A 9,442-nucleotide genomic window follows, 5' to 3' on the forward strand; every position below is an offset into this window, starting at 1 on the left:
GTTGTTGGAAGTATAAGACTGCTACATCGTTTTGTGCAAAAGAGAAGGTCATGGAAATATGCAGAACAAAGAGTATAGGTCCATCAAATGCAGAAATAAAGCAAGGTTTTGTATTAGCAAATAAGATTTTGTCTGCCACTTGTCTTTGTTTTGTTTAACAACCAATTTTTACGCAGGAGCTCATCTTATTTAAAATGGCAAAGCAAAGACAAGTCGAAACGTGTTTAAATATAGGGGAGGTTCTGTCCATTTCATCATAAAATAGGTTGTGGTTGGTACATAATAGTTACGACGCTTAAACATTAACGATAGTGTCATTTCTCCTATTGTAGGCTAAAGGGTCGTGACATTTGCATAGCTTGAGGTTGGGCAGTATATACAAGGTATGTGAGGCTATCCATTTCCTTCTTTTGAATGACTTCGATTGTACATAATGCAATGAATGAGCTTCCAAAGGTACTCTACTCTTAGAAAGCGGTACTTACATTGTTTCCCTTCTTATGGCACAATGGATGTTGAGGTTGCTTCTCTTATTCTTATGTTATCGATGTTATTGGTACTTCCTGATTTTGATAAGATTCTTGATGAAGAGATATTCCTAATAATGTGTACGGAGAATATCGACCTTACGTCACTCCAAAAGGTTCAGCATATGACCCCAATGAGTCCTGCATGCATTATATATATATATATATATATATGTATATGTATATGTATATGTATATATATATGTATCTATTTTACTCAACCGAGCTGCGCTATAGTCGGTCGGGTACGACACCTGTTGTGCAACCACTGATCAGTTGGGTTTAACGAGCTCTACATGGTCGGGTACGATTTTACCGAGCCTTATGATGGCCGGGTACATTTTTACCGGGTCCTTTTTGAGGCTGGATACGATATGATGATGATGATGCCCACAGAGGCATATGTTTTTAAAAGTTTATGTATATATGCATTATGCATTTCATGTCAATAGCCACCAGAGGTACTCAGATGTTACAGGTTGTATCTCCTCTATCTCTCTTTACATTACTGTTCTTGTTTATGCTTTCCTGCTTTACATACTCGGTACTTTATTCGTACTGACATCCCTTTTGCTTGGGGACACTGCGTTTCATGCTCACTGGTCCCGATTGATAGGTTGATAGTCCTCCAAGTTGGTTGTCAGCTCAGCAGAAGGTGTTGATGAAAGGTAATGTCGTTGACCTCTATGTTAGAGTAAGTGAATAAGTTGTGAATAATGCGTGAAACTTGTGAGTCAATTCTTGAGGCATGGATGTTACACTATTGTGCTTAGTCTGTTTTAAATATTCTTGTGGTGATGAGTTAAGAGAGTTGTTTAATAAGGCTGTGTGATCTCGTCCAAGTCACACCTATATTCGAGGTTATGAAAAGGTTGATGCAATGGTAATACCCAACAGAGTCATGGTTGAATTCCACAGGGAGCTATATGAATGGGATAAAGTAGTATATATTTGGACTAAGCGCATGAAGAATCGAGATTGTACTTCCACAAATATGGTTGTTTCTAGGTCTAAAATAAACTAAGATTTCAATACAAATAATTGAAACTAAGAAATTGTGTTTTAGTCATTGTTTACAAATATTGTAAAAGGCCTAGGGCTATGACCTTCACCTAGGTATTTGCCTAATGAGTTGTACACTTTAAAGCTTCTTTTGTTGGTCGGGGTGTATTATAGCTATCAACACTCAAGTACCCACTCAATACCTCTCGGTAAGAGAGTGATTTTGCCCAATTAGGCTTTCCATGTCCAAATGTGTATTGAACCAAACCGTGGATAAAATGCTCAAGTCGGGTTTTACTATCTCTAGGTTCAACCCTTTAATTGGGACTATCAATATCTTGATTTCATCTCAAATTCTTGTTAGCCAAGTTTTCCTAGACGAAGTCTCTCTTTCTCAAGTAGAGACCAAGCTTGTTTACCTTGAAAATGGTAATTACAATTAGATTTGATTCTGTGGTTCTAAAAATATGTGATTTATTTTTATGCTAGTTGTTAGGTAGTATATGCTATGTGTGAGACCAGAAAATAAGATAAGAGCTTGAAGGCAGATATTAAACAAATCGAGAGGCTGGGATTAGGGGCCTCGAGCTAGCCTATACGGGGCCTCAAGGTCGAGCTAAGCATTAGGAAGTGACCGACCGATGAAGGTCTAACAATTCTAAGAGCTTTGATAAGAGCTCTATATGATCAATAATGAGTAATAAATGAAGAACAATTAATGAAGCACAATAAATGTAAGTAATAGAATCAAGGGAGAATATGTTTAAGTTAGAGAGCAGAAAATGTTCTTGTATTGAATGTTGTGTATATTGTGTGTTACAAAATGACATGGGTCCCCTTATATATGAGGGGGAATTCCAACATAGTACAAACACATTTATTACATAGATATATGGCTTGTACAACCACTTAATGCCACGGTACGAGCTCGTGCTAGACCAATAGACTGGGTCAGCCTTAATCACGTGCCTTAGGAACTTTCCATTTTTCCATCATAACCATCGATTTGCACTGCCTCGAGGTCGAACGTTGAAAACCATTCGGGGTTGAACCTCGACCCTTGCCTCGATCCTTTGGAGACGTGTTCATGAAGCATCATAATGACCATAAAATCGGACCCTCTGATTTTTACCATATATAGATAGTCCCTGCGTTTCTTAGAATAGAATGATATGAAACGATTTTGACATCGACTTCCTTGAGCCTCTCATGATGATGTCACACTTATAACGTAAGCTTTTGTGATAACTAAAGCATCCCATCGGCTCATCTTTATAGAAGCGTTCAATGCACCGCCGATTTATTTTCTCAAAGCGATAATATCGCCACCGATCCGTCTCCCAAAAAGCATTGATTGCGCCTGTCGATATGTTTTCCAAAGGCATTGATTGCGTCGTCGGTTCCACTACCGCCTTTCTATAAATGGAAGCTTTCTTGAACCAAAACTCCATCCAGCCATCCTTCAACAACCTTCAACTATTTTCTTCTCTTCATCCTCATCTAACTCTATTTTCCATGTTTCGAGCCCGTGACCGTAAGGTCACGCGATACCAGTTTTGCATGCCATGGCTTTTTTTCAGAGCTTTTCCCCACTGAATGGAACCATACTTAGTTATTATTGTTGTTGTTGTTGGCCCGAGATAATGAGAAAGGGATGTCAAATTATCCCCATATTAGAGGATATGTGGACCGTAAACTGCTGCTCATCTCTCTTAACCTCAACCTGGTGTGGCACTTCACTCCTTTTGCTTTCCATGGAGTGAGATGGTGGTATCCACTGACTTTTGCATTCTAACCGGTGCAATGTCTCAAGAAGTGGCTTCCCAATAGTAGTGCTGGCAAGACCCATACTCACCAAATTTTTCCCCAAGCCACAATTTTCCCTGTCTGTTAAAAGCTTTTGCTCTTTGATAGGCTATGACCTCTTACTCATCATTTTCTGCTTCTTTGAGATTCTTGAAGACGCCATTTGGATGATTGAATGGGACCCCCGAGGAAATGGTTCTCGTAGACATTGCCTCCGAGGATATACCTCCGAGAGTAGATTAAACTTTTAGCTATTATTTTTTGATTTTTTGTTTCTGTGTAAGGACCCTCATAGGCTTTTGTGATCATTGTTTATTAATACAAAAATATTTCTTCAATTTGTCTTTGATTTGTGCTGGATTTCCCTTTGTCTACGTTTGTAGAGAATCTGAGCATGTGACTTTACCGATCGGTATGAATACCGGGCCCGGTCGTAGGTATTCCCTCGGTTCTTGATTGGTTAATATGATATTCCCTGAAACCCTTTGCCATTCCTCGGACTAAGTCCGGAATAACTTGATACAAACTTAGGCCATTGGAACCTCCGACTTTGAATTGAGTGAGAGTGGGGACTTGATTTTTAGAGCAAAGCTTCGCCTTTTTAGGCCCCATTGATAGTCCTCGAGAGACGGAGTTGCTTGGTCACCTGAAAATAAAGACAACCCTCGGGCCTTTTCAAATAGTCCCCGAGTGAGAGTTTACCTGAACTCGGGCGGCCTCGAATACTTGCTTTAAAAAATGAAGACAACCCTAAGGCGTCATAGATAGCCCCTAAATAAGGGTACGCTTGAACTCGGATGGCCCCTGGGCTAAAGTAGTTGAGAGAGCATTTGATTTTACCTGGAGGCAAAAATAGCCCTGAGGCTTTATTAATAACCTTCAAGTGAGAACTGGCTTGGGCTTAGGTAGCTCGAGGGCCAAAGAATCGAGTGAATGACCTACACTTGTAATAGCAGAGATCCTCGAGATTTGGTACCATCTCGAGTCTTAGGTTTATATGGATAGATCTTTCTAGCTCATAGTTATAGTAACAGAGATCCTCGAGATCGGGCACCATCTCGGGGCTTGGTTGACCTTCCTTTTGGAGTCCATTCTGTAGTATCAAAGGTCCTCGAGATCGGGCACCATCTCGAGGTTGAATTGGTGTTGACAGATCTTCAGAGCTTACCGTCATGGTAGCAGAGATCCTCAAGATCGGGTACCATCTCAAGGCTAGGTTGATACGGCGGTCTTTTATCCCTTGAATGTTGTACGACAACGTTAATTGTATGACACGACCATGAAGCGACCAGGATGGTCCCGCCGGTTCATTTCCTCGAAAGTGACAATGACCTAGTTAGAATTAATTGGACTTCAGAGTAGGTGAACAGTTGCCCGTTACTCTATATATGATTTCTCTTTCCCCTTATTTGAGGGTTTCGCTACTCTGAGTAGCTATCCCTTTTATAGAGCTTTCCTTCCTTGCATCAGCATTTTCATCATTTTAATTTAAGGTTTTTCACTTGAGTTTTAATTTCCCTTCTCTTATTTCATTACAACTATGGTTGCCACACCCAAACCTTTTCACCTAGAAGAGGAGAGTTCTGCCTCCGCTTCTCGCTCCGTGGATGGTCTGCCACCGACATCTGGTGAGCTAACCCCGAGATATTTTGTCTCGAGGAGGGACTTTATCTTAGAGAGGCCTTCCAATGTTTAGGGTCATTGGGAGTATGCATCGTGGTTCATTTCTTCAATAGGAGAGGGACACCTTAAGGCAGTGAGGAAAGACTGCGGATGGGGAGAAGAGGTGGTATTGCAGGTACCTTCCCTGGAAGAGAGCATCATGGCTCAGGTAAAGGGGTTTCTAAATGCATACACGTACCCCTTCACATTGGGCCCTATTGATAGGGTCATGCTCGATTTCTGCCGAAGATATGGGCTACCTTGGACCAAGTTCACCCGTCATTCTGGAGGGTAGTATTGATGATGAGGTTCTTTGCAGAGGAAGCCAGGCTTGAGTTCACCCTTATCCATCTCATTAGGCGTATCGGCCCTTTCATCACCAAGGCCTGATAACTTTGTAGTGTCGATCCACCAGGCCCTTTGTTGTCAATGATGAAGAAGATGGGGACCGAGGGTGGATGAATCAATTCCTCCAAGGAAGGACTGTCGATATTATCCCCGTGGAGTTCCTGCCGTTTCATGAGAAATGGAATGTCACACATAAGTGGTACACTTGTGTTTTTATAGTTTTTGCTCATGGTGGAGACAGATTCTGTAAAGACGCTTTCCATTTCTTTCTTGCAGCAATCCCGTGGATGCCATACGAGGTCCCCGACCTGGCAAATTGGGCTTGGAAGCTGGCAATTCACTCGACCTACGATGAGCTCAAATGGCGAGACCTATCGAAGGGTAGATGGGAAGCAAAATACCACGTTACATGCTACGTAGTTTATTCTATATGAAAGTTACTTTCTCTTATCTGTGTTACTTTCGCCACCGTAGGCATTGGAGAATTCCCTGAGGAGAGATCTTTCTCCCTTGGAGAGGAGGAAGGGTCGTCGGCTTTAGGATCGAGGAATACTAACAAGCGGAAGGAACCCTCGTAGGGCAAAGGTGATCATAGCGAGACAAGTCCTTCCCGGAGGCCCAAAGAAGATATCTCGGCTGAGCCTGCAACACCCGAGGCTTCTGGCCTTAGAAATATGGTTCCTCCTTTGCCGCCGTCTTCTTTTCCCATCGAAGGTACTTCGAGGGACAAGGATTTTCTGCCGCCGTCTTCTTTTCCTGTCGAAGGTACTTCGAGGGGTGTTCGAGGCCAGGGGCCACCTAACTTAAGCGAGGTGTCGACGATCATATTCCTATTGGGAGCGGTTCTACTGGGGCCGATGAGACCAAGCTGGTAGGTGTGCGCTCGACTTTTGAGGAGGCTTAGCGGCTCTGTTGTGTTGTGAGTTTTGGACGATTGCATTGGTTTTTTAGTTTTACACTTTCATTTCCTTATCGAGCTCCTTTTTCATAGGACTTTGACAAGCTTAAGTCTGAGCTGCTTCGCCGTGAAGTTAGGTTGCAAAAAGCCTTGGATGGGGAGAAATCCCTCAGGCTTCTTTGTGACAAAAGGGGAAAGGAGTTGGTATACCTGCGGTACGAGGCGAATTGAAGCCTGAACTACAAAAGACACCTTGAGAAACAAGTAACCTTTGCTCCGAGAGAATGCATGCTTCTTCTTCTATCCTCAGAGATTAATATTTTGATACTTCAGTTGCAGAGCAAGATAGAGGATCTAGAACGCCTTTGGGGCGAGGTTGGCCAGGCCAAGCATGAGTGTAACAAGTTAAAGGCTCAGATAGATGCCCATATTGCTGCTAAGAAGAATGCTTTGGCCAAGGTTTTTGCCCTCGAGGTACAACTCCAGATCTCCCGTGAAACTAGCTTGGTCCAGACGAGTAGGATTGCAATGCTCGAGTTTAACCTTTTGGAGATGAAGACCGAGGTAGTGGACGCCCGGGCTGAAGCTGAAGAGATTTGAGCTAAGGCCGATAAGAAAGTGGTCGTCTATTTAAAAGATGCTGCTGTTGTTCAAGCTAAGTTGAGAGGAGCTTCCGATCGGGAGAGCAGAAGCAATGAGTATGCCCGGTGCAAATCCCGAAGGTAAACCCTTAAAGAGATTCACGCCAGGGGCTTCGATCTCTCAAAAGAGATAACGCAGGCCAAGGCGGATGAATACGATGCCAAATTCCTTGTATCTAATGCCAAAGATAATAAAGAAGAGGCCGATGGGGCCGCAGTCCCCGAGGGGAAAATAGAGTAGGCTTTTTTCTTTTTGATTCTTTGTATAGTGTTCTTAGAGAACTTTTGTGAATGTAGCCTTGCATTGTTTCATATACATATATATAAAGAAACCTTTCGGCTTTTTCATTCCATGAATTTCCATTTGCTTGAGTATGTCTTCCTTTGTTTTGAATTTACTCGTTCGTCAATGATTGGCCAAGCGAACTGGACTTTGAGGTAAAAACCCTTAGGTTTGCAAATCGGCCCTGAGGCTTGTTAGGCTGGCTCGTAAGCTCTTACGCCTTTGCCCTTAGGCGTTTTTAGTTAACTGTTTCGAGCTCAGTCTCCGAATCGGATTTTGACTCGAGCTCATTGACCCTTATGTTTTTAAATTTTAAGCTAGCTCCTAGGCTCTTACGCGTTGGGTCGGTACGACCTCTAATATAGGCTGGCATCTAGGCTCTTACGCATTGGGTCGGTACGACCTCTTAATATAGGCTGGCATCTGGGCTCTTACGCGTTGGGTCGGTACGACCTCTTAATATAGGCTGGCGTCTGGTCTCTTACACATTGGGTTGGTACGACCTCTAATGTGGGCTGGAGACAATGGCTCTTACGTATTGGGTCAGTACAAACTCTAATGTGGGCTTTATTGTTCGCTCGCTAAAGACTTTTTGAAGTTTTGTATTTGCCCGGCTCTTCGACGGCTCGATAAGAACCTCGATTGTGAGACGTTATGTAGCGACGAATGAGCACCTCAGAAGGTTTTCCTCGATGGATGAAATTGTTTCGAAGCCTGTTGTTTGGAGCTGATATTATCGAAGCTCTCTTTCTTATGCCGAGGATAGCCTGATTAACCTGTTCTTTTTGAAGTATTTTCAAAGTAATTTGAAGGCCTATGATTTTATAGTGACGGTCGGGCATCCCCGAGTCGCATGAATTTGGTCGGAGGCTTGTGACCATAGTCATTGCATTTGGCCGTAGCCTTTCAGTCCGCGAGTGAAGTAGTTTCGGCATTTATATCGAGGGTATGCCTTTTTAGGGGTCTTACAAGTTCGAATATATAGCCTTAACTTTATGATCGGGATGATGCCTTTTTACAAGGCCTTATAAATTTTAACATGCCTTACTTGAGGTCATATATATTTGGTTACTTCATACAAGTATAATTCACTCCTTGCTTGAGGTCTTACAGATTTGGTTACTCGTTACAAGTATAGTTCACGCCTTGCTTGAGGTCTTATAGGTTTGGTATTGCCTTATGAAGGTCTTATACTGTTGATAATACCTCGTGGAGGTCTTACATTTTCTAGTATTGCCACATCGAGGGCTTTTGGGCTCGAGGTTGCCCGCTTCGGGTCTTAGGGCCTTGAGTTTCTAATAGCTCGATGGAGCGATAGTCGATGATAGTCCCCGAGACATCAAAAGTTTTTTGCCTCTGGAGCCATTCTTTGTAAACTTGGTGTTGCCTCATTGAGGGCTTACGAGTTCGAAGTTTCCGACCAGAAGGCCATATGGCTTCAAGTTTTTGATGTTTGTCCCCGAGTGTTCGGGAGATTTTTTGGCTCTGGAGCCTTTCTCATAAAAGTAGCATACGTCTTTGAAGCGCGAAACATTTTTGGTGGTAAAAGATACTCCTTTAATTACTTGGTACAAGTATTCATGTTTTTGCCGTCAAGGGCTCAATTATTCTATGCAGACATGGTTCATTCGACCGTTTGGCCCAATACATCAATTTCCTATTGAGACCCTTTTTGGCTCATCTTGACCTCTTTAAGAAGGTTATCTTCCAGGGGATGCCCCCAATGTTCGAGGTTGATTGAAGAGAAGCTTTGAATACTTGTTAAGTTCTCCTTAGGTAGCATATAAATGTTGCCCCGTTAAAAACCTTGCCGGTAAAACCCTTCTTGGGATAAAATCCGATCGAAGGAAAAGAGTGCAACACATGCTTTAAAACCTAAGGTCTTCGAGCTGGACAACGCTTCGACTATTTTGATCGGACACCTGCACAAAGGTTAGTGTAAGATGAAAATAAAAATGGAGATGGTTATACCTTAGTGGTGATGGCACTTTGAGCGTCGATATGCTTCAAACGTTTGCTTTGGGGAGGAGGCATGGTCCTTTGCTTGTTATATTCGGGTATATCCGAGAATGTGTCTTGTGATTGCTACTTCACTGTTTGCTTATCCTTTGGCTCCTTCGATGTTGAAGGCATCGATGCCGGTGCCACGTCGTGCATCACGAACATCTCCCTTGCTACATGTTGTTCCCCATACACGATTTTTATTCCGTCCTTTGTCGGAAACTTCATCATTAGATGAAGGGTTGATGGTACTGCTCTCATGCAGTGTATCCAT

This window comes from Nicotiana tabacum, chromosome 8 (genome assembly GCF_000715075.1).
Source record: "Nicotiana tabacum cultivar K326 chromosome 8, ASM71507v2, whole genome shotgun sequence".
Lineage (NCBI taxonomy): Eukaryota > Viridiplantae > Streptophyta > Magnoliopsida > Solanales > Solanaceae > Nicotiana > Nicotiana tabacum.